Source organism: Spermophilus citellus (assembly GCF_964194105.1).
Source record: "Spermophilus citellus genome assembly, chromosome: 1".
Lineage (NCBI taxonomy): Eukaryota > Metazoa > Chordata > Mammalia > Rodentia > Sciuridae > Spermophilus > Spermophilus citellus.
The window spans coordinates 219,195,533-219,222,367 of NC_138182.1; positions in this window are offsets into that span (position 1 = coordinate 219,195,533).

The window sequence follows — 26,835 nt, forward strand, 5'->3', positions numbered from 1 at the left end:
GTATCATATGCACAAGCGCACGCATTACCCACATTCTGAACAAAAGGTTTTTAGCAACATGCTTAGGATAAAAAAAATTTTTCAGGCTGAAAGACATGTTCGAAAGAATATAATGAGGAGCCAGGCATGGTGGTGAATGCCTGTAATCCCAGAGGCTCTGAAGGCTGAGAAAAGAGGATCATGAGTTCAAAGCCAGCCTCAGCAACAGGAAGGCACTAAGTAACTCAATGAGACCTTGTCTCTAAATAAAATACAAAATAGGGCTGGGGATGTGGCTCAGTGGCCAAGTGCCCCTGAGTTAAATCCCCAGTATCACCACCCCCCAAGAATATAATGAGGAGAATAAATTTTTTTTTAAATCATTGCACAATTTATATTTTTAAATATTGAGCAGATGAGAAAGAGGAACTGTTGTGTGCCTGTAGATTTAATTTGTGAGTAGTAATAGGCAGGGAATGATGGGAAAGCCAACTCCTACAAATGCTGACTGTCATCCAATACTACAGTAGAATTGTTTGTCCTAAGACCTTGTAAATATTATACTGTTTCTTGGAGTAAAAACTGTTCATGAATGATCTAAATCTCTTGAAAAATTCTTATGATTCAAAAGCCCATATAAAAATTTCACAAATTCAAAGGTAGGTTCTACCTTCTTTCAAGGCTACAGACACAGAGGGGGAGAAACACACACACACACACCCACACACACACACACACACCCCTGAATGCCAAATCCATAGTATTTTCTACACTTTCTACTTATACAGTGAGTGCTGTGATGAAGAAGGAGGAGGAATACTTTTCACAAGGGCTTTCTGAGCATGTCCCTGATACAAGCAGTGAAAATCTATCTATTAAGTAAAAAGTTTTATTCACAAAGGACAAATATCATCTTTCCAAGTCAGTTTTATAGATAAAAGCAGATTAGGTAATCTATTAATTCAACTACTTTCTACAAGGTATTTGCTTAAGCTAAATTAGTACTTGATTATCTTCTAAATACTTCGTAAGTAAATCATGAAGGCACTTCAAGAGTGGGGAACCCCATTCCTTCTTTCTTTCAGTAATAATAACTAACACCTACTCAACACTAGACACTGTGCTACCTGCTCAGGTGTTTGGTGATGAATGAAAGAGTCAAAAATTTCAGCCTGAATGTATATTCTAATCTAGGAGGTAGACAAAGAAAAGGCACAGAAATAATAAGGACCATAAAGTAATATAAAGCAGGAAAATGGGCCCAGGAGCATCAGAAAGGGGTACCACCATTGTAGATAACTGGGATGGTGGGGGATGGTCTTGTCTGCAGCTGATGTGGGAAGTAGAGGAGGAACCCAGGGATATGTCTGAGGGAAGGTCATTCCAGGGAAATGGAACAGCAAGTACAAATGTTTGAAGACAGGAGATGGTTTAGGTGCAGAAACAACATGGAAGCTGTGTGGCTGGGGGAGAGCGAGAGGGTGAGAGAGCAGAAAGAGGCAACTACAGAGACAGAAAGGCATGGTTTCCTGCAGCCTCACTGTAGGTCACTGGGAGGATTTTCATATTATTCTGAGTAACAGAGGAGCCATTGTAGGAATTTGAGCACAAGTGAAGATGGTCTAAATTAGGTTTTTGAATGTTCACTCACAGATTCACAAATAAAATAGAACAGGAGTTATACTACTAAAGAATAAATGCACTCACTGGTAAAGGATTGCCTGATAAACTCTGAGGGCTTGATTTGCACCTGGTCCTCTGGTTATTTCTCAAAAATGCTCAGTCAAGCTATTGTATGATCTAGTTGAGGAAACTGAAGTGGAAAAGTGTAAGCTCCTAGTCCCGTATCACACAGCAAGATGTAGCAAAGCTGGCCTCTGAACCAAAGTGTTGTGAATTCTGACTATTGGAAAGGAAACTGTAATGCATTCTGGCTTCCTCAAAACTCCAGGGGAATGCAACAGGAGGATTCCTTTGCTCTGTCTGGAATTAATGAAGGCTGCACAGAGGAGGTAATGTTGAACTGGGACTTTAGGAATGAGTAATTTCCTTGGAAAATAATGGAAACAGGTAGCTTTCAGTGAAGGAAAACATGGTACATGTAGAAAGGTGTTTTGAATGGCTGCAGCTTGGTAGCCCTCACCAGTGGCCTAAGCTGAAAGCAGGAGGTTTTCACAGGTCTAGACCCAAAGGAAAGATTTTCCTTTTGTTGAGTTAAATGTTTCTTGTAAATAAAAAAAAAAAAGTAAGAAGAACTCCACCAAAATGTTTGCTCATAGACAAAGTCATGATTGTAATTATATACTTACTAACTGGCTTTGCCCATAGAGAGCAGATTTTCTGAGGGCAGGAAAACTACTCTTGATACATTACTCTCCAGCTTCCAACACTGGGCCTGAAGTAAGTATCCAGGAACTATCTGTTGAATAAAAGTATGAAAGTTTTTGATAAATAAGTATATTTGGTATCACGAGTTTTCAGTACAATATGTACTCTTCTTTCACAAGTTTAGGACCAGGCGTGAGTGTGAATGGTAGCCATGCAGAGCCAGGAGGCTTGTCCCTCAACCCCCTGAGGAGAACACAGAATCACACAACTCATGTGTCCTATACTGGTGGCCCAGCTTCAATCCTTCAGCCTAGATGTCAGTGACTTACTGGGCACCTGGTTGCCATGATTGAAGCAGAGTTCCCACAGATTCCAAAAGCTCATTATCTGAAAGGGAAGAATCAAGTCAAACAGGAAATGAACAACACTGTGAGGTTATCAGTGCTTGGCAGGGTATAGTAAATGGGACTTCCCCTTATCACTGTGCCTTGCTTATCTGGAGTGGTACCAATGATGTCACACAGGAGACAATATAGTGATGAAACAAGTTCCTGTTCCCAGAGGCTTAACATCTAAAAGAAAATAAACACACTTCTTTATGTTTGCTTAATCCGGAGTGATATGAAAATCTCAAGTGAGTCTGTGGAGCCACTGAAATACCATTTGTTTAAAAAAAAAGACAAAAAAGAGGAGATTGTTAATGCTTTCCACCAAAAAATTTAAATGACTTCATTGGATAAGAGTCTAAATTTTCAGAGTGAAAAAAAATCATACAGAGATAGGAATGAAAGGTTAGGACAAAAATAATAATTTTCTATGGGGAAAAGTATGGAGTTTTATTCCATGGAAAACCATCATAGAAAAAGTTGTACTTGGAACATCTATAAGTCATTTAAATTCCAGAACAATATGTGTTCACATAAGTTGAATTTTTACAGTCCCTGAATAACCTCAAATTTGTATTCAAATATATATTTATTTTGAAAACTATATTAACTCCAGGGCAAAGAGTGGCTAGGATTTTGTATTGTAAATGCCAAGATCCTATTTTCAACTGCACAAATTTTAAGCAAAATGATTTGGAGATATTACTTAATCCTTCAGGTCCATCAATTTCCTCATGATAAAATAAGTACAATAATACAACACTGGTGGTTTATATAGAAAAATGTGTCTTAGTTCATATTTGACATATTCAATGCTCTACATAAATGATGATTGCTGTTATTATTATCACTGTAGTTTTTTCCCTAAATTTTTAAAGAAGTCAATTATTCCAAAAATGAAAATTGGAACTCTTGATCTAAAATAGATCAAAGTGTGGTTTGTGAAATCCCTCAGTCCTCAGAACCATTTCAGTATCTCTGAGTGGTAAAAACCATTTCTATAATACTACAATGATTTTGGTTTCATTTTTCATTGTGTTCACATTTGCACTTGTGTTGCAAAAGCCAATTTTAGGCAAGACTACTGATGCCTTAATCAGAACATTGATACCCAATTCTAGTCCTCATTGTTTTCTTTCATGTATGTTCCCAGTTAAAAACCATAATAGGCATTTTTCAGTTTTACTTAATATCCTTGATGAATTAAGTGGATTTTACTTACTAAGGCTCTGCATTTGAACACATAACATTTAGATAGTTTGTATAACTACATAGAATATAAGTATAAAACCCTGTTACACACATAGACGTTTAAGGGTGTTCTCCAGAAAAAGCACTTATGCAGAGTTTTTGTGGAGCATAAATTTTATTTGAAAGAGTTACTAAAAAAGTATTGTTATATACACTCAAATACTTGGTATATCCTTTATCAAAAATAAACAAAGTGAATTTGTCAATTCAGGAGAACAACTAACCACATTTGCTGTAAATGACAAAATGTGATTTCTAAGTGAAAAATAGAATTAGAAAATTGACTCCACTCTAAACTTGAAAGCATCCCCTAACATAACAATATTTCTAATGGGTTTGGTGGGGGATATAAATGAATGTTATCTTTTTGATATTGAAAAGTATTATATGATAGCACTTGAAAAATTTATGATTCAGTGAACTAATATTTTCCAAGTAACCAATGTGTGATGTTATTAAATCAATCATAGACGTATAGTAGTTCTATTCAAAGTGACAGTGTTTTACAGATTCTAATATAACAGAATATAAGAAGTTTATTGATATAATTTCAGATTTTACATTGTAACTGAACTTCAAGAAATTATCACATGTCAAGTTTTGGTGTAGTATCAAAGAAGAATGTGTATAATTTTTGGAATGACTACTAAAATACTCCTTCCTTTTACAACTGCAGATCTGTGAAAAAACATATTTATTTTAGAATTTTAACCAAAGTGGCATATGAAAGCAAGTGGAATCCAGAAGCATATGATTATTCAGATATCTTCTAATTACATCAAATATTAAATAGGTATGCACAAATTTAAAATAACACCATTCTTCTCATCAATTTGCTTTTATTTTATTAAAATATTATTTTGAGATATTTAATAGTAGTATTTTTACTTTTAATAAACAATATGAATCTTCCCAGTTTTAATTTCTAAGTATAATAAAAACTAATAGGAATGACTCACATAACAGAAACTCATGAGAGTTCTCAATAAGTCTTGAAATTATTTAAAAAATATTTGTCATAGGTTTGAGATCTGCTGGTCTAGAACATGGAGATTATAGCATATATCTCTAGTTTGCCAATGTCATGATTATCTCTAATAAAATTTTAATTCTATATGTTAAAAAAAAGAAAGAAAATGCCCCAAACGGTAGGAAACCAATTTGCAAATAAACATTATCATGGAAAAGTATAAGAATAAAATCCAAACTCTATTAGAAGAAATGCTATGGCGATTAGTCTTGACCTCAGAAAGGACTCATATACTAAAGTATTTCTGAAGTCATCAATTAAGTATTATAATAATAAAAAAATTATAGAATATATTGCTTTATCATTTAATAAGTCTCTGAATCATGATATGAAGCTAGCAAGAGATGCAGTCAGAATGCAAGCCTGTGCTTAGCAGGTTTCAAAATCCACCCTTCAGGTTTGGGAATGAAACCACAGACAGACTATGTTTGTAATTTTTGGTGTTTTGTTGTGGTTACATCTGAGCAGTATATCTTAGGTGATGGGAGGACAACTAGTCCCCAATATCTCAGTGGTAAAAAGTAACAATTTTATTCTTCATTCATGCTATATGTCTCTTATGTGTAGAATGTGACTATGATCCATATTTTCTTTAATCCTAAACCCAAGCTATTGGGAATCATGTACTCGAAACATCATATGTAGTCATTGAAAAGAGAAAATTATAGAGCATATTCTGCCCCTGAAAGCTTCTTAGAAGTTTTCCACTCACATTTCATTGGCCAAATAAAGTTATATGGCTAAGACTGAGTTCAACCATGTAACTGTATGAATACAATATGTGACAGACTGTAAAAGTGACACAAGAGAGACAGAAAAAGTCAAGACAAAAAAAAAAAAACTAAAATCATTTGCAGTAAAAGGTGTTAAAATTTACACTATCTAGTTTACATTGAAGTAGGCCTCAAGACATATGTTTGCTATCATATTTCTATATCCTAATGGATAATACGTTGTACAGAAACGAATTCAACTGGTTTCAAAAATTTTGTGCAGTATGATATTATATTGGGCTATAATCTTTGTGCTAATGAGTCCCCGGCATTCTATTCTTGGACTCCATACACCTCCAAGTGCTTTTGTCACCCATTTTCCATCAACAATCAAGGATTTGCTAATCAGTATTTTTAGAGATGAGAAATGAGCTTGAAAAGGTGAAAGTTGTGGCTTTTTAATTCCAAACATGAACATTAGAAATGAACCTTAGTTTGTTAAAGCTATTTAATATACACGTATTGGCTGCGATGTTGCTGAGGCACACCCTAATCTTGCCAATCCAAGCATTTGAGTTTAAATTATTTCTGGTTGCCTAATGCCTCCAGAGAGTAAGAGAATTCAACCTCTGAACTGTTGGGTCTGCTGTGAGGGATAATTTATAGAAGTTAATAATTAGAGCTCCTAAAAGAGCAGAAAGTTTAAAGAACATATTACATGGACTGTTATGTGTCTCTTGCTAATTAATGTTGGTTAAGGTTTAATGGGTACCTGTGGGGCAGAATTTGGTAGGGTGGCATTATTATCCACTGAAAAGAACTTAACTGACCATGACTAAATTGATGAAGTTTAATTTCTGAGAGTCTCCTGATTTCATAGTGCTTTAGATTTATTGTGGATCACATGTAATTTAAATTAGCTTTGTGTGTATGTGATTTGTTTTACTTTAAGACTTGTTTTCCCAACATGATATCATACCCAATTTCATGATTTATTTCAGCTTAGATAGACTCAGACCTTAATGCAACTTAATTTCAAAAGAAAATAGATCCAAAATATTTAAATGTTTCTGAAATCTAGTAAGTAGTCATTAATCGCCATTCAGGAGACACTTAAGGACAAGTTATTACATTATTTTAACTCTATACATGAAGAGAAAAGGTGACTTTTCAGGAGTCAAACACTTACTTAATCCTAAATATGACTCGGGAACTAAATCTAATAGTTCCCTCCCATAGCCTTGATCTCAAGTAAGAATAATATTTGCAATGTGGCCTTCCCATCCATTTCAACTTAGACTCTAAAAGAACAGGGGGAAGTTTGTATATGTGAGCAAGTTTTTAGTAGTTTTCATAAATTCTTAAAGAAATTTACTGTTTGAATCATGGAATCTAACTCATATTGTATTTAACAACTGTTTTTGAATCAATCTTTCTAAATCATGTTATTTAGAATTCCATAAGAAAAAAAAGTTTAAGTCACAGCAATAATTCCATATGGATTCTTGAGTTGCACCTTGGATAGTTCTATTCTGGTCTAAAAAACAATTTTAAATACTCTTATACTCCTTTTAAAACCAAAAGGTTCAATATCATATGATAAGCATCATTGGTATTCTGAGATGACAACTTTATTGATTTTCCTTAATAGTAGATCAAACATTAACAAAAGCTTAGGCAAGCCTGAAGGTGAACTATTCATTTGCTTATGTTTCTGAATCTTAAGGGTTTGTAAGAATTGGGACCCAATGGTATAAATGTTTCTTAAGTACTTATTTGGACTCAATCAAATAACTTACCTCCCAGTTGTGCACATACTTAGACACATTCATATTTTCATTTTTGTTTCCTTATTCCAAAACCTTACACAGAAAAACCCTATTAGTATCTTTTGTCATATTGCTTTTACCAATGAAAAAAAATCATTTATTAACAGAGCTGGTATAGCTTATGTCATAGTCTGCTCAAAATACCATGGAAACATGCATGGCTTAAACAACCAAAATCTATTTTATCATCCTACTGAATGGAATCTGGGAAGTCCATGATTTAGATTTAGTTAGATTTCATTGGTTTGTAAGCAGTTGCTGTATCTGCAGTGTGTTCATGTGACCTCTTTGTGCATGAATAGAAATTATTTATCTCTCAAACCACATCTCCAAATACCATCATGTTGGACTTTAGAATTTCAATGTATGTACTGGGGGAGGACACAAACATGAGAGCTCATTAATACAACCCATATATGGACTTTGAATAAAATGATCCACCTGAAAAGATTCTGTAGAATAGTATAGCACATGACAGACATGCAACTCTATTAAAATATTTACATGAAAGCAATATTTAAGAAGCTTAGATTTTATTTGTTGTATTTTAATATTATTGAACTGAAGGACAGATTCTTAAATACCTTGAAATCACTGGTATTACAAATAAATATGTTGTTATTTTGTTTCTGTATATTAAAACAGGTAACAGTGTTTCATGATACTACCCTAAAAATTAATTTTATCACTGGAAATTATTTAATCTTCAATCTCAGAATGGTAATTCTTGACAAAACTATCCTTTGACTGTCGCATCTATAAAGCTGAAAGTCAAGTTCATGGTTTACATATTCGTACAGATTTGTTTAGAAAATGGGCTGTTGTGAACTTGTTTCAAAATTGCCAAATGGATGTGTAATGAAAACACATCTGCTAAACAAAAGAGAAAGACCAACTTTGAGAAAGAAATTAGCAAGGAAACGTTAGTTTTAAAAGTTCTTTTATAATTAAACTGTGTTGCAAATTAAGTGGATCTTTTACCAAACATGCTATTCATAGAATCCATAATCATCAAATTGCAAGCTCTTCAGACAGAGCCAGAAGTAGATCAGCTTTGAGCAACAAAGAAGAAAGCAGAAGAAGGGATGGCAGATTAGAGGTAAGGTAGCACTGGCAAGATTTTCCAGTATCAAATACTAAGAAAACAACACTTAAACTTGATGTTAAAAAATGTTAAACATGGAGATGACTCTTTGTCTTTCCTCAATGGGTAGGAAAAAAAAAACATTTTAAAAAGCTTTTCTTTGAGTTAGGATATCAGCATTATGACCTGCTCAAATGTGGTCTCATTATTCACGTGTGTGTGTGTGTGTGTGTGTGTGTGTGTGTGTGTCTCAAGCACTTAGAGTCTTGCAATAACACTTCCTTTTGTTTACACCATCTAACAGCACATATTATATTTCCTTGTTTCTATCTTTATTGTTTATCTCTATTAAAATTTAAGCCCAAATCCATTATCTCTTTAGTTCTCAGTGATAGCCCTAGAATCAGTATCCGGAGTAAAGTGGACATACGTAAAAATGTGTTCAGTGAATGAATATATGACTCAATCAAATATAGTGCTCTTTTTAGCACTAAGAGACATTTAATAAATATTTTCCTTGAATGTTTTGGTATACTTCTGCCTGGATAAAAAAGAAAAAAAGGCTCCTTTTCATCCCGTGGTTTTATAAAACATCCATGTTTCATAGAAAAACATTCCACAAATGATTAGAATATTTTTGTAAATAAGAAAGTATACTATGTCTTTCCTGAAAGCATCGTATTCATTGGAGGAAAAAAAATGTTTATAGCTCATATTTCTGTATTTGGTGACTGGTTATTATCTATTACTCTTTCTTCATTCTGTGTGTGTACAAATTTAAAGTTTTCTATATATCCTTCTAAGTAAAGTTTAGAAAATACCTTTCCCAAGTAGATTTTTTTCTAAATTTGAATAAACCATTTTTGATAGTATCAATCCCTTTGAAAGAAAGAAAAAGGGTAAGGAAGGGAGGAAGAGAGTGGGGGGAAAACAAAAAGAAGAAAAGATAGAAAGGAGAAAAAGACATTCCTTAGTCATTATAGAACACATTTATTCATTTTTCTCTCCCATGAAAACTTTATAATAACTGGACAGTAAAGAACAAAACTGATGATTGAGTCATATGTTTTCAGCAATCCACACTCTGCTAGGAACAAGAAGATCTCTTCGGAATACAAAGTTGATCAATCATGTTACCTCCATGATCAAAGGCAAGCAGTAAATCCCTATTGCTCTTAATGTAAGGAATGACATCCTTACCACCACCTAAACTGTTCACCTGGTCCAGCCCTTTCTTATCTCCTTGGCCTCATTGAATGATCACTCTTTCCCTCTAGGAGCTCAAGTCAAACTGCCTTCTTTCTATTTCTGAAATTCCCAGTGTCTCCAAGTGCCAGGCCTTTAACAGCTCTTTTGTGTCTATAAGGGTCTGCTTTATCATGTTCCTTCACTTTATTTTATTTTTTTAAATTTTCTTATTGGTCTTCATTTTAATCTTATTTATCCTTCAGATCTCAGCTCAGAGCTCCTTTGCTCTGGAAGCTTCCCATCTCTGAATTCTCATGCTAGTGTAAGTTCCTTTATTTTTTTCAGTACTGGGAATTGAGTCTAGGGACACATAACCACTGAGCCACATCCCCAACCCTTTTTTTTTTTTATTTTTTGAGACACGGTCTTGCTAAATTGCTGAGGACCTCGCTAAGTAGCTGATGCTGGCACTGAACTTGTGATTCTCCTGCCTCAACCTCCAAGTTGCTGGGATTGCAGATGTGCACCAACTTCCCTAGCCAGTAGTTTCCCTTTTTATAACTCTTATAGAAAGGTGTTTATCACATCTTTCTTTTCTTCTAGAGTGCTCATTTCCATTTGTAATCATACATTCATCGCATTTCCAACTGACAAATACCCATCTCTTCAACTAGTCTGTAGGACAGCAAGGAGACTTCTTTCCCCAACTTTAATTCCCTAGCTCAACAACAATGTGTGGCATATAAATAGGAGGCTACTAATACTTGCTGCAAAAAAGAAAACAAATAATTACCAAACTGCTTGACTTACTTTGCTACTGGATATGAACAATTGTTTTAAAATACCTTTTGCAGGGGCTGGGGATATAGCTCAGTTGGTAGAGTGATTGCTTCACATGCACAAGGCCCTGGGTTCAGTCCCCAGCACCACCTACATAAATAAATAAATAAATAAATAAATAAATAAATAAATAAATAAAATAAAATACCTTTTGCTTAAACAGAGCACAGTGGTGCATGCCTATAATCCCAGTGGTTTGGGAGGCTTAGGCAGGAGGATTGCAAGTTCAAAGTCAGCCTCAGCAAAAATGAGGTGCTAAGAAATTCAATGAAACCCTCTCTCTAAATAAAATAATACAAAATAAAGTGTGGTGCAGTGGTCGAGTGCCCCTGAGTTCAATCCCCATACTAAAACATACCCCCCAAAATTAAATAAATAAATACCCTTTGCTTAAAATAGTAATAATTAATATATGAAATTTTGTTAGTGGTCTTCTCTTTGTCAATATGCATGAAGGCAACTGAAGAGCTATAAATGCAAAAGGAAAAGTCAAACATTGAAAATATCAGCATCAGGCACTTCTTACATGTTCTGAGTCCTAGAAGTCCTTTACTTGTTAGGAAACTCATTTCCATCTGAAGTAGAGTATGCATTAGCATTCCTAAAAGGATTTATAACAGTTTTATCTATTATCTCCTATAAAACAGTTTTATGACAGAATGTTGTTAGCAATAATGAAATCAATAAGAGGGAAATGTTGGAAAATGTGAAAGCAAGGCACCCAGACCTTGATGAACATTTCTAGGGAAATAAATGTTTAGTTGTTCTTTAGAGAAAATGCCATGTTTGTGCTGTGAAATGTTTCATGACTCACAGCACAGAAGTTATGAGGGATCAGTCAGTAATCAAAGTGAAACACCATCCATTAACCAAAGCAAGAGATGATACAAAGATGAGAAATGAATTGTCTCTTTAGAAACTTCAAAAAGATGGGGAAAAAGAGAAATGAAGACCTCAGACATTAAAATAGTTCTGGCTTTCCCCTGGAGTTTCTAAGAACATTTTTATATTTAAGTTTTCCCACTTGGTTTCTCCCATACTTTCATGTGGATTTGAGCCCAGAAAATGCCCCATGAATACTTTCACTGCAAAGGGAAATCAACAAAAATAATTAGAATATACAAAAAGATTGATTGTTGACTAAGGTTTTCATCCTGAACCTGAGGTTGACTAGTTTCATGATTTTGTGAAATAGTTTAAACATTGTCTTGAATCTTACTCACTTGCAGTAAAGAATCTAGTGAGAAACATACAAATGAGAATTACTGTGCCTCCTACTGCATGCTAGAGAGGTGATGCTGAAGCCAAGCCCTTGTCCCAAAGTGGTGGAGCAACTACCCAGACAGGCTGGAGTGTGAGTGGTGAGCAAGGGCACATCTGCTTGGAGCTTGCCTTGCTGGCACAGAGCTGAGGCAAGCCAGAGTGCACTGACCTGTTGCCCCACAGCAGCTGGTCCAGGCAAACGAATGGTTAAAAAAAATTAAGTGGGTTCAGACGTGAATGAAGAAAAGTTCAGACTGAAGGGCAAACCCATAGCACTGGTACTTTCCAAAACATGATTAGCATAAATTTGGACCAATTACATTGACCCAAGAACTATATAAACCCTGAGATAGCACACCCAAGTAGTGACCTGTTATTGGTCCCATCTCTATGATAATTCTGTTTTCTATTCTTCACACTTGAATAAATCTTACTCCTTTTACACTTGCCTTCCATGAATTTCATTCTTAGGATTTGTCAGAGAAGAACCCAGGAAGAAATCTGTGGTCAGCTGCTGGGATCTGCTACAACACTAGAGAATATAGTCCACTACTAAGAGCTGTGACACTCCATGGTAGTGGAGATGAATCCAATTTTGCCAGCTGTGACTCTCTGAGCTGATGCTGGCAGGCATCTCCTGCCCTGATTAGTAGCTAATATCTAACTGCACTTTCTCAGCTGCAGAAGTCAGCATCTTGCACAGACTCCACCTGCCTGGAGAAGTGGAGAAACTCCTGTTTCAATAGAGGTTAAATCTGTGTGTGTTTGTGTGTGTGTGTAGTGGGGGGGTGTGTATATGTGAACTCAAGGCATGTTCCAGGGAATATTCCAGTGTGCTGAGAAGGCTTTCTTTGATCTCATTCCAGAATCTCTTCCTCATCCACCCAGTGATGCATGGAATTACTTAAAGGGACCAAGCAGTTTATTCTGGAATTTACATACAAATCATGCTAGAAAGGGTTACACACAGAATTTCATGCTAAGACCTAAAAAAGAATTTCAAGGAGAGCTTTTTCTGAGAGAAAATTTTGTCAGGTTTGAGAAGTTAAAGACAGTAAGTGATAAAGAATGGATAGTGTTTTAGTCAGCTTTTGCATTGCTAAAGTTTGTTTGGGCTCATGGTTTCCATGGTCAGCCAACTTCATAGCTCTGGGCTCAAGGTAAGGCAGAACACCATGATGAAAGCTTATGGAGGAGGAAAGCTACTTAGGACATTATGGAGAACAGTGACAGAGAATGGGAGAGCAGTGACAGATTGGGGGTCTCTGATGACCTCATGGCTATGGCATGCCTGGTGTCTGGAAATGCTTCTGTACAGGAGCATAAGATGCTCAGTTGCTATGGTAATGCCCTGCCTAAGGAGGCTCTGTGCAAGAGTCTTATCAGCTTCAACTTTGATCTCAGGCACCTACATCCTGGAAATAAAGGAATTCTCATGTTAGACAATCACAATATTTTACCAGCTCTTCTACTCCTGAGTCTGTCCACTTCACAGTAACTTTAAACAATGAACCTTCTTGAGTGCTACACAAAGCTCCTAACATTACACATTGCAACTGGGGAAAAGCTGCATAGATGTTTCTAGTTCTGTAACTTTTCCGAATACAAAGAATAATGCTTACATAGTTTTTAACCTGAGATATATATTGCTGGTATAATTCTATAATTCTTTAGATCTGCTTCTCTGTCAAAGAGCAGCAGTCCACCTGACCCCAGCTTTATCTTCAAAATCTGCATGTTCTAGTCTTTACTTTTCTTATCCCACTTTGCTCCTCACCCAAACTCTTGAGTTTGGCCATTCTGGTCACAGCAGGACAGGATAGGCAGGAGGCAGAGAGAGAGAGAGAGCTAAAGCGCCAAAGTCACATCCAAAGTCACATCCTCAGTCACTTATTCCCTCCAGCCTCATCCTACCTGCCTACAGTTACTTCCCAGTTACACCATAAATGGATCAATCCACCGATTTTGTTATACCTCACAATATAGTCATTTCACTTCTGAAAATTCTTGCACTGTTTCACACATGATCTTTCAAGGGACACTTCATAACTAAACCATAACAGGAAGGAATAAAAATAGGAAAGCTTAGAGCACCAAAAGCACATTTCTCTGCTTCACATCTTCACCTGGAGCTGGCCCAGCAGCAACTTGCAGAGAACATGCTTCAAGTGCTGGACAAAAGTACCTCACCTCCATCCTGAGAGGAGCACAAAAATATAGGAATGTTCTGTAGGGCAGCTCATGCTCGGTGAACTGCATTTCTTTGGAATGGTACTCATTCCTAAGAACCACATCTGGAAGAGGCTGTGTGATAATAAAATAGCAAATGGAATATACTGTAGTACCTGTGTTTAAAATACAAAGAGCAATGAAAATACAAGAAAGTTCTTGTAATAATTTTGATTGTTTTTGACCATGTTTATATTATTTTTGTTCACTAATTTATTTGGCAGCCAGAATGAAAATCATCTTTACAAAATATCCATAGAATATAGGGTTATGCTGGGTGTTTCATATAGCCTTATGCTTAATAATATCAGCCCATCACTAAGGATCACAAGTACAGATGGCAGAAATAATTACTAGGAGGATGTAGTATTTCTGAAAGGCTCATTTAGTTTGATTTTAATAAAATAACAATACAGTGAGAATGAATTTCTGTGTTTTGAGGAGTATTTTGGCATATTCTGGCATATTTCTATTTTGAAAATTAAAAGGTAGTGTCTTCATCTGTATCTAATGTTAGTCTTCTGTCCCTAACACCTTTCAAGCCCAGATTTTCTTTGTTTCCAAATTACTTTTATTTTCTTTATTTTTGTTGCAATCATTCAGAGAGAATAAAATGAATGAAAATTTAAGTTCAAGAGGCTGCTTATTCTCTGTGAGTATATGTAACTGGTATCATGTCCCAAATTCCAAAGGTTTATGAAAAATACAGATATGTTTAAAGGGGGGGGGGGAAGCAGGAGAGGTAGTGTTGATGTTCTGGAGAGCTAGAAACCTAATAGCAGGGCAAAGCTTAGTTGGGAATCTGACAGAAGAGGTAGATATTCCAGTAAGAAAATGGCCTGTGTTTATAAACCACTGAAGTCAACTCTCTAAAAGGTTTTCCCCTGAGTGGTAGTTGGTAGACAGTTTCCTCTCCCAGATGCCTTTGCAGAGGTTGTCTTAGGCTGTCAGACTTCTGATACCATCTGCCACTTACAGGTTTCTCCTCGTCTGCAACAAGTAACATTCATATTTCCCTGTTTAACAACTCAGGAATATTTTCAAGATTTTGAAATTAAAACTCTTTTCAGGAACCACCACCCTAATCATCATGGGAGAAATTGCTGTAGACGAGGTGGGGAAGAGAGGAGAGAGAACAAGAAAAAATAAAATCATATAATCTACAAACCCTTCTATAGCACCAGGCTGTGGCTATAACGGATTCTTCTTGGTATCTCTTTAAGCTTAAGTACTGTCTTTTAAACCCCCCTGAATTGCTGTAATAATGACTTCCTATTAATAAATAGGAATATTAATTAAAGATTAAGTTAGGAGTAGTAAGAGTTGAGTATGCCTTTTGGTATTTAAGTCAGCAAAACAGCAAAAACAGATGAGCAAAGGGCCCCTAAAAATTACTTAGTTTCCACCTTAGCTTCAGCATAGACAAGTCATTCTGAAAATTTTTAATTATTTAACTATATCTCATCTTAAAAAATATTCAAACAACTACATATCATTGTTTTCCTTAACAAAATATTCCGTAGTTAGAATTAGAAAGTATCTAAAATGCCATACAGATTTGTTTGATGCAATTTAAGATGATTCATTTTTTTCCTATCCTGTTGGGCTATTTTTCATATATCTTTTCTTCTTATACATAAGTGTGCACACATACATACACATATTTTTGGTTACATTTTAGATTAAAAATATTCAGTGATTTTGTTTAACCTTAGCTACTAGGTTAAAATTGCTTATGAACACATAGTAGTCATATTTGATATGCAAATTAGAGTACCAAATCTGGTCTTTCTCAGCCTGTGACTTGATGTGGCCTATTCCTAAGCACCCTGAGTACCAAGGGTGACAAAGACAGGAATTCTTTAGGTAGCAGCTCATCCTACAACTTCGTTCCTTTAGTTCAATTTTTACTTCAATTTTGTGTCACAACTTTTCTTCCCTCTTGAATTTTTGGCTTGAAACTAAACCTGTGGAGGAAAATACCTTATTAGATGTGGAAAGTATAAAATGAGGGGGAAACACAAGGACAATCTCCTATGTACTGCTCACTGATTGCTTTGGGGAAATTTTTGAAAACACAATTAAATTTTCATGACCCAAAATGCCCGGCAGCCAGGGCTTTGCTGACTTGCACACTGTGCATATCTCCCTAGCCAAGTTGGGCAGCTTTGGCCACTCAGCCTGGGCTCAGGGCCATTCTGGTTGGCTGCTGTGCAGGCCAGAACATACCAGAGAGGTGGGGCTCTCCAGCAGCCTGGCTGTCTCACCACAACTCTGAGAGTGAAATCTCTAATAAGATTTCCTGAGAAATGTTAGACCCTACAGAAACCTTGTTCTCAATAATTGTAGATGCCCCATTAAGAGAGTGGCAATCTTAACTCCAATATCCAGTAAGACTGAGGAGAAAATAGAAATGATCAGTTTCCCTAATTCCTGAGGTTTTCCTTCTATTCCTACATTATAAAGGAATGACTCTGGGCTATACTCGAAAATGCCACCTAATTTTCTAACAACCCCCCTGATCTTCTATCTATTTTCATAAGTGGGTTTTTGGCAGTAAAGTAGGTCGTGAGCAGGCAACATGTGTGTAACTGCACCAGCAGCAAGAGCCAGCTTAGGACCCACAGGACTGAGACTGACAGCAGTAGCTCCAAGTGTTGTAGTGGAGATTTGGCAACATTTGCGTCAATCACATGATTGAAAATGGCCAAATTGGGTCATCAAGGTCAAGCATATCCACTAGCATTTGGATTATTTGTCTAACTGACCCAAATTATCAGATTAACTAGAGAAGTGCCAATCTGTTTAGATTTCTAATCTGTAGATATAAAGCAATAAGGAAAAGAAGTATGGTAAATTGCCATTGCAGGAAATTGAGAAAATGATACTGGATCCTTTCCCTTCAGTCTTCTCTAGCAATCTGAAAGAGATGTGCACCTCCCTCATGGATGGAATTGACTACAGAGAAAAGTGTCACCTTTATTATTTAACACTTTCCACCTCTGCAGCTTTTGCAATAGAGAGGAATCCTACCAGAGAAATGATTATTTTTGAAGAACAGTTTGGTTCCTGAACATTGTTTTTTTCTTGTGAAACAAGAATTTAAATTCATGCCATAGCTGTACTCTCCCTTGACCCAAAAGAAAATTAGAATAGAATATGGATTCTGAAATAGATTGTACCTCTATACTTATCAGTGCTCAATAACAGATATCCCTAACCCCTAGACAATTAGCTAGTGTTCATATGTAATTCCCTTGACTCGCAGGGAAATAAAAAGGGTAAAGATGAGCAAGAAATCTAATTTGAATTCTTACACTTTTCCCCCTTGCCAAAACGGAGACTCGAAAATTTATGCTCCACAATTACAGTGTCTCTTCACATTCAGGGAAAGAAAGAATGAAGCAGTTATCTAAAAATCATTCAAGGTCAGAGCATATCACTGCTTCTGTCTGTCTGAATTTGTCTCCAGCTTTGTGCATTTTTTCTCTTCCACGTGTTCTGGGTTTCCTCTCTCAGAACTGACATTATAAAATTGTTCAGATATAGACCGGTCTCAGAGAAGTAGAGGCCTTCAGTTCTGAGCAGATTTCTCACTCCAGGATTGATAACCTATTCTCAGATCTGTACCTCTGTTCATTTCTAGCACTGTTGGCAAGATAGACACCAGTCAATAGGAAAATCCCTTTCTGGTCACCCATGGTATAGTAGAACATAAATAAAAAAAATAGAATATAATTTTATAATACATTGTAAGGACAGTTCTAATCTCAAGGATTAAAAAAAATAGTGAACAATAATGTCACATACAGTCATTCATCTATTTATGCCCTTGTTCTTAATTTTTATTTTTTTCAACCCCCACATTGGATAATTTAGGCAGTTCCTACAATAAGTCTAAAAAATGTTTTATGGATGTGCATTAAGAAATTTTCTATTAAAAAACCTTGAATTTCAGCAAGGTTGTCACTTGCTTTTTTTAAAAGAGAAAAATCATTGACATCTGCTGAAGTGTTAATTTTTCCTTAAGCACAGAGAATAATAACACAGACTCTCTCTCTTGCTGAATGATAAGTTTTAAATTTTTTGAAAGAATGCCAAAGGGCTTACATGCAAAGTTTCTGTCATTGTATCTATGACTTTTCTGAAATGTGTTTTTTAACCTTTAATTCTAAATCATGAGTTTCAAAAAAAGTATATATAGATAGATATAGATATATTTAAACACCACTATAACTCATGTAGTTGACAACATAAGATATTAATCATTCTTAAAAATGGAAATACTTTCTTAAAGAGAAAAGATTGTGGATGTGAAAAGAGGTTTTCAAATTAGTGTCATTACCTAGTGATACACATGTGAAAGCAAAAGAAGTTAAAGTTAAAATATTTAAAGAATATTTTTATTTTCTGCCCCATCTCTTTACCACCAAAGAATATAAAATTCTAAGTGGTATAATTTTAGCTCCTTAAATCTTTACTATTCAGTGATTTTTAACATCCATAGAAAAAAAACAAACCTCAAGAAAACACAAATCTTGCACCTTTCCCTATTAGACTATCGCCATATTTCTCACATCAGCTTGGATTCTCCAGAAAGCAAAGCCCACAGTGGTCTCTAGCATAGGTCCTTATTTGGGAAGCAATTCATCTAGAAGAGTGAGGGGACAAAGGAACAGAAACATGGAAGGAATAAAAGCCCATCCAAGGGCTTGTTGGCCTCCACTACAGGTGACAGATCTCAAACCTGGGATAAGAGAAAAAAATTATTCATAAGCTTTTCTTTCTCCTTGGTCAAAAGTAGCCCTCTATACACAAGCACCTATATTTTTAAAGTATCAAATGCACAAGTGCAAAGTGAGTTTCTATGGACTTCCCATACCACACATCAAGGAAACCAGGGGCAGAGATTAGAAGTACATGGAGCCAGCCACAGAAAGGCATCATCTGATTACCCCTGTGCACATTTGGTTGAGGTCTGAGAAGAATTGGTCACAGTGGGAGTTCAGGAGAAAGGGTAAGGAAATGAATGATTTGCACTGAGGTGTTCCCAAAATCACACTAATGGTCCATTTTGCCTCATTTCTTTTGTCATTGTGCAGCAAAGCAACCTGACCAACTCATCTAGACATGAGGGCCTTAATGGTTCATTTCCTTTAGGGATAGCTGAGCTTTTAAGGAAATGCATTTCTTATGATGGATTATTATGTGTTATTGGGATACACATTTCCTTCAGAGCAGTTTGCACAGTGTGTCAAGAACATAATGTAGGTATAAAAAAATCTACATATAAATTTCTCTTGCCCTATTGCCTGTTATTCCTGGTAATAATAGAATAAGCTCAGTGTTGGATAGAGATCAGAACTTTAATAAGGGTAATTTTTTGATAAGTTGAGAATCACTTTTATCTTTTTAGATTAGTCATGTTGTCTTTCAATTAATTTTAGTAATTCACATTTCCCTAGAAAATCACCCATCTATCTTTCTTATTTGTTTATTTTATGGCCCTTAGTTGTACATTGTTTTTTCTTTTTCTATTTAATCTGAAACATTTATTAATCTGTGAATTTTTGTCTGAGTAATCCCTTGGCCAGATTCCATATAACTTCCTATGGTTATTGATTTCTAAATATTCTGCATTATAGTGATGATTTCAACTTTGAATCAATAAATACTGAGTAAAGTATTTTAATGTGTTTAAATTATTAGATTTTTTTTAGAATGAGAGAGAGAGAGAGAGAGAGAGAGAGAGAGAGAGAGAAAGAATTTTAATATTTATTTTTTTAGTATTTGGCAGACACAACATTTTTGTTTGTATGTGGTGCTGAGGATCGAACCCGGGCCGCACGCATGCCAGGCAAGCGCGCTACCGCTTGAGCCACATCCCCAGCCCAAATTATTAGATTTTTAAGGTTAAATTATTACTGTATATTTTAATATTAATTAAATCAGTTTGCCTAGGGAATATAACCCATAAAATGTCTCTTTTCAGAAATTTATTAGTATGTAATTAATGGGCACTTGTAAAGAAGTTGCATTTATATAAAGCATGTATTTGAATATACATAACATATTTAAATAAATTATGTTCTTTAACTCAGAGCATTTACTTTTTAAAATATTATATGATATTTTGTACCTTATATAGCATGATTTTTTTAAAAAGGTGATTCATGATACATTTATCCTATTTTCTGCTTTGTTAAAAAATTTATTGATTGTATTAAGATTTGGATCTGAAATGTCCCCAAAGGCTGATGTGGAAGGCTTGATGCCCAGTGCAGCAGTGTTCAGAAGTGGGACCCTAGAGAAGTGGTGGATCATGAGGGGTCTGTCCTTATCAATAGATTAATCCCTTAGGGGATTAATAATTCATTGGCATTACTGGGAGATGGTAGAAATTGTGGGAGGTAGGACCTATTTGGAGGAAGTAGGTCAATGGGGGAATGCCCCAGGTAGGCATTTCTTATCCCTGGCCCCTTCCAACTTCTCTTTCTCTCCCCCACATTGCACCTCTGTTTTTCTGCTTCTTGGCCGCCACAAAGCAAGCAGGTGTGCACCTCCTTCCACCATGACCACCATGATGTTTTGCTTTACCTCAAGCTCACAGCAATGTAGCCAGAAAATCATAGACTGAAACTTCTGAAACCATGAGCCAAAATTAATATCTCCTTCTTTAATTTGTTCATACCAACTATTTTGGTCATAGTGATGAAAAGCTGACTAACATCCTGTTATTATAATACATACCTTGTTTCAATTTGAATATATTAGATATTATTTTATAACTGCTTTAGTACTTAAACCTTTTGTGTATGTTTGTTTTAATCAAGTCATTTGGATTTTGTTTTACTGTTTAATCTCTCCAATTTGCATTTATTATTATAATAAAAATATCTAGTTTTCTTCTGTTTACTTGTTAAATGATTCTGAACTTTCTTGATGTTTTCTTTATTATCTACTTTCTGCCATATGGAGTCTTTGTTTGATAAAGTCAAGCAAATATGAAAATAGTTGTTTTTGTGTTTTCTGTTTAGACCAGATGCATCCTATTTTAAATTCTAGTCTTATTTGTTTTCTTTTTACATTTAAAACTTATTTAACTTCCATGTTGTGTGAGATGCATGTATTAGAAAAAGAATCTATTGTGTAATACACATGGGAAAACTTCAGAGTTAGAGTACTAAAGGAGTTAGATTATAAAATAAAGAATTTTGTCTCTCAGCTAGATCTTGAGTTTAAAAAGAGAACAGTATCACAGAAGAGTTGAATCCAGGGAATAATGGACATTCTCTTAACCATACAGAGAAGGTACATTCATTTTATATTGTTTCTGTAACAATTACAATAAATTGAGTACCTTAATACTATAAATTCACAATTTAATATTTTTGTGGATCCTATGAATAAAATTAACAAAAAAACATATTAACAAGAGAAAAACAGGGTTTGTTAATCCATGCAGTATGCATACGTGTAGGAGAAAGTCCATGATGGGTAACTAAAAGGGATAATTAGAACTTGGAGCGATTACATTTTCAAAGAAGTGACAAAACAAAGGAAAATATTTAGTCTTCCAAGGCAGCAAAATGTGGGAAAGCAAATAAGCAGAGAAAGGTTTGTTTCAGAAGGTCCAGCTTGGAGCCAACTTTCCACTTTCTTCATGACATATAACTTTCCCTAAAAAGGAGATTTACAACAATCCTCATGTCTCAGAAGCTTCTGCTTTTAATTCGATGAGGGAAGCTCCAGACGCTTTCTTTCAGTGTTGGTTGAACCTCAAATGCTTTCAGCTCAAAATAATGCACATGCCAAAGTGGCTCATTTTGAGTGACACATTTTGACTCCTCTGGAAGAGAATCAGCTTCCTTTCTCAAATAGGTTGTTGGAAGAACTACGTTCCTTACCATTGCAGGACCAAGGTCCTCTTTGCTTACTGATTGTTGGCTGAGGATGCTCCCAGCCTCTAGTGGCCACAAGCTCTCATGGACTTGTTGGCCTCTTCCTCAATCTTCAAGTAACTAATGGTGAGAGGAGTCCTTCTCACACCCTCTGTTGGAAACTCCAGCTGGGAAAGACCTCCTTTCCAGGCTCACATAATTAGATTAGGTGTAAAGGGACAATCCAGAATAATTTCCCCACCTTGAGATCATAACCTTAAGCATATCTGGATGGTATTTTACTGTGTAACACCACTAATTTTTACTCTCCAGGGATTATCTAGGGATTAAGGAATAGACATTTGGTGCAGCTGGCTTCTCCATTTTACCATAGTACAGAAGGCCAGAACGTGTTAGAAATCAGACCAGGCAGCTTTGAACTTTGTGGTCAAAACATTGTTACATTGATCTAACAAGTAAATCCTACTTTGTGAAAATGAATCATGATAAGAAAAACCATGTGCAAATGAGATAAATAATAATTAGGGAAGGAACCACATGTAGACAGGAGAGTCAAAAACTGAGCAAGAGTTGAGGAGGAGTGTGGAAAGGATTTTTGATAGGGGCCCAGAATGATGTCCATGAATGGGGAAGAATACAACACTTGTAAAAAGAAGTACAAGAGATACCTTCTGATTATTACAGACTTATTCCTACTTCTTCTGACCCCTATTGGAGTATATGTATGCACAGTAATGCATCACGCAGCTCTACAGATAAGTCATTTAATCTATTAACAATGGCATTGCCATTTAAAAGCAATCCTATTTTATTTGGAAACAGTCTTTGAGCAAAAGCAGATACTCAGTCTTCTGATGTTCTGTGTGGAGGCTCAGAGCAATCTAATCAACTCAGACCTTGGATTCTGCTTCCTTCTCTTAACATTATTCTGGAGGATTGAGTGACTCCTCTAGAAGTAGACAGGGAGACAACAACCTGAGTCAAGGTTAAAACATTGTATTAAGAGTTCCTTGTCATTTCCCTCCTCTTAGAAATTATGAGGTATATTTGTGTTTTTCTCTTTTTGCATTCCCAGCTACAGATCATAGCACCATTTTCTAGCATTTTATTGCAAAGTTTAAATAGAGCATTTTACCTATAGTGCTACTAGAAAGCAGCTGAAGTAAGGCTAGATAGGTGTTTTACTTTTATATTGCTGCAATGTGAGGGATAACTTTGAGAGTTATTTTTTGTCTTAAATAAAATTAAACAAATATACAACATAAAGATACTGATCTTTTTCCAGAGAGGTATTAATAAATCAATATATATCCTGATCTATCTTCTGATCTGAAAGTCTCAATGGTAGGATGATGATATAATAAAGAAGATATAGGTGTTGATGATGATAAGTTCTAGACCTCAGTGTGTCTGCAATAAAAGAGAGTCAAGGCAGGGGGTAAAGGGTAAAGTAATTGAAAGAGAGGAGGATGAGGAACTGAGAAGCCAGGGCAGTGAAAGTTTGGCCTACATGAACATTGATTTTCCCTAAAATATAACAAGAATGAAGTTAGTGTACGTGCTACTAGACCTAAAGCTAAAATCTTCAAGGAATTTTGGAGAGGGACCCAGGTTTCAATAAAGGAAAAGAAGGGTTCCTCCTTAATGCAATCCTCCTTAATCAACATTTGAACATTTATTTCTTGAGAAATTCTTCTTATGTCTCATGCAGAAGATTTAAGAAAAAGTATCCTAATTAGCACAGTTTAGGGTCATGGTTATAAGAACTGACTCTTGGTGCCAGACAGCCTGGGTTCAGATGTCATCTGCTATTTGTCAGCTGGGGACCCATGGCAAGATGTTTTATTTCATCTGTAAATTAGAGATGATGAAAGTAACTCCCTCACAAGGTTGCTGTGAGTCTTATTTGAGATAATAAATGTAAAGCACATAGGCCTTTCCCTGGCATAGACTAAGTACCATGTAAGTGTTTGCCATTAATAATGTCACATTCTTCACTTGAATATCACAGGGCAAGTCAAGGAAATGGTCACCACATGCATTATAAGTTGGTTGGAAAGAAAGTTGGTAAAGAGCAATTTGTCAATGCCTTTACACAGCAATTCTATTTCTAGGTATTTACCCTTTATCTATACTTATCCCTTTTTAAAATGACATATATACAAAGATATTCATTCTACATAATCTATAATAGTAAGAAGTTTAGGGAAATGTACATCCATAGAATGTGTCTATGAAGTTTTTAAAAAGAATGTATTAGATTTCTCAGTATTGATCAAAATTCTCCAGAATATATCATTAAATGAAAAAAAAAAACCAAGTGCAAGAGAGTGTATGCCCTCAATAACATTAGATTATACACATTTATTTTTTTATGTGTGAGCTTGTAAGTGAAGGTACTATTTGGAATGTTCCACAGGAAGTCATGAGTCACCTCTCAGGAGGGAAAGCTAGATGACTAGGAGAGAAGTAAAGTGTCTCCTTTGTAGTAGCTTTTATATATTGTACTGTACATATATTTACGTTTTTTTTTTTTTAGTTGTCAATGGACCTTTATTTATTTATATGTGGTGATGAGAATCAAACCCAATGCCTCACACATGCTAGGCACATGTTCTACCACTGAGCTATCACAACAGCACTACATAAGCTTTTAAAACTAGTTCTGGAAAATATAACTTCAATTTCATGTTAAGGGCAAGTCATGTCAATAAACATTTCTTGATTGTCTCACTGGACAAGGCCTTGGTAGGTGCTGTGAGAGAAGGGTGTATGAGGCAGGTAAGCTTTAATCTTCCTAGGGCCACATGCATATTGACAGCATGGTCTAATATAAGAGAAATGAGCAATTGTAAAATTGAACTAGTCAAGGTTTCCAAAGATGCTAAGAGGCTAACAACTTTGTTTCCTCTTAGGGTTTTTCAGATCAGACAGTAGTTCAGTAGATGAGTTTAGTTTATTGAAGACTTCTCTGTAAAAGGATCAGTACCTTTATGTTGTGTGTTTGTTGAGTTGTTTTTTTTTAATTAAAAAAAGACAAAAAATAACTCTCAAAGTTATCCCTCACATTGCAGCAAGTACAAAAGTAAAATACCTATCTATCCTTTCTTCAGCTGCTTTCTAGTAGCACTACAACTAAAATGCTCTATTTATTTAAGCCTAAATTTAGCATGAGGTGACTGGGCAGCTCAGGACATTGCAATAAAATGCTAGTAAATGGTGCTACGATCCATGACTGTTGATGAGAATGTGGGACGTTAGTGTTTCAAACATGTCTTAAGGCCATGACTACACACATGGAAAAGAAAATAAGAAAAAGAAGTAATTGAGATTCTGAGAGGGGAACATTGAGAATTACCTACAAATAGAAACTGACCTTTCTTTTTTCCTCTCTTATCCTTAATCCCCTTCTAACTGAATACCACTGCTACGTGTTGGAAGAGCAGGCACGGTTTCTATGCTACAGGCTATAGCTGGTGTGTGAACAGAGCAGTTTCCAATCCTGTACCAAAATATAAAATTAAATTAAAAATGACTTTCTGTTTCAGTTTGTTTGCTCATAAGCTACAAAGCACTGATAGATATTTGAGGAAAATGAAAGCAATAGGCTCAAAGTTGTTCAACTGAGAAAATAGCTGCTCTGTGAAACAGACATTTCTGAGAAACCTCTAACCTCAACCTTCCATGCTCAGCCCCACTTTCCTTCTAAAGTCATTCATTAATGAGAATGTGCTGTGTTGAGCAATGCTGTGCTACACATGGGCTGCCTACCAAGGAAAGGCTATTTTCATGCTAGGTGGATTCCAAATAAATACATTGAATTTGAGGCTAGTCCTGGAGTCTACCTCTTGCCCAGAGAGGGCTCTTGTGGTCTGGAAAGCCTAAGAGACCCAACAGAGTAATTTAGAGATGGATGATTTAGGTTCACTCTAGGGCAGACAAGGACTAGTGTGGTAACTAATGTGAATCTGCAATCTGTATATGTGGTAAAAGTGGGAGTTCATAACCCACTTGAATCAAATGTATGAAATATGATATATCAAGAGCATTGTAATGTTTTGAACAACCAATTAAAAAAAATCAACTTGGGCCACCCTAGTACCATTGCTATGATTTGAATATGAAGAGTGTTCCCCAAAGGACCATGTGTAAAAGATTTGGTCTCCAGGGTGGTGTTACTACATGGTGGTGGAACCTCCAAGAAGTGAGGCCTAGTGAGAAATCATTGAGAGTCTGCTCCATAGGGATTGTAGGAGGCAGTTTCTTCCTGACTATTTGCTTCCTGGCTCATAAAGCGGTGGTTTGTTCCACCATGCTGTCTCTGCGTGATGTGCTACCCTTGCTGGAGGCTGACAGTGATGGAGACACCTGAAGTTGGACTGGAAACTTTAGAAGTATAAACCAAAATAAACCATTTCTCTTTTTAAGTCAATTCCTTCCAGTGTTTTGTTATGGTGATGGAAAGCTGACACATTCAGTCATGCTCAAATTCAAGTTAAAAGTAATCTCAGGAATTTTTGTAAAGATTCCACCAACAATTTCCTTGCCCTGAGGCCACCATTGTGCTGAGTGTAGCAGCCTGAGGCAATGAAAGTCAGATGTTCTAGCACTAAGCATATCACACCAAAGCAAAGAAAGTTCAGGACTAGGTCTGCCAAATGCCCACCATTTTTAGAATGGATTTTTATTTTCAGAATGCTTGTGAGGTTATAAGACTTCTAATCATCCTCCCACCTCCACACCTTTGTGGATCTGATCTAATAACTTTTCCCCAAATCTCTGGTTCTTACTTAGAATCCCTTTTAGGACGAGGG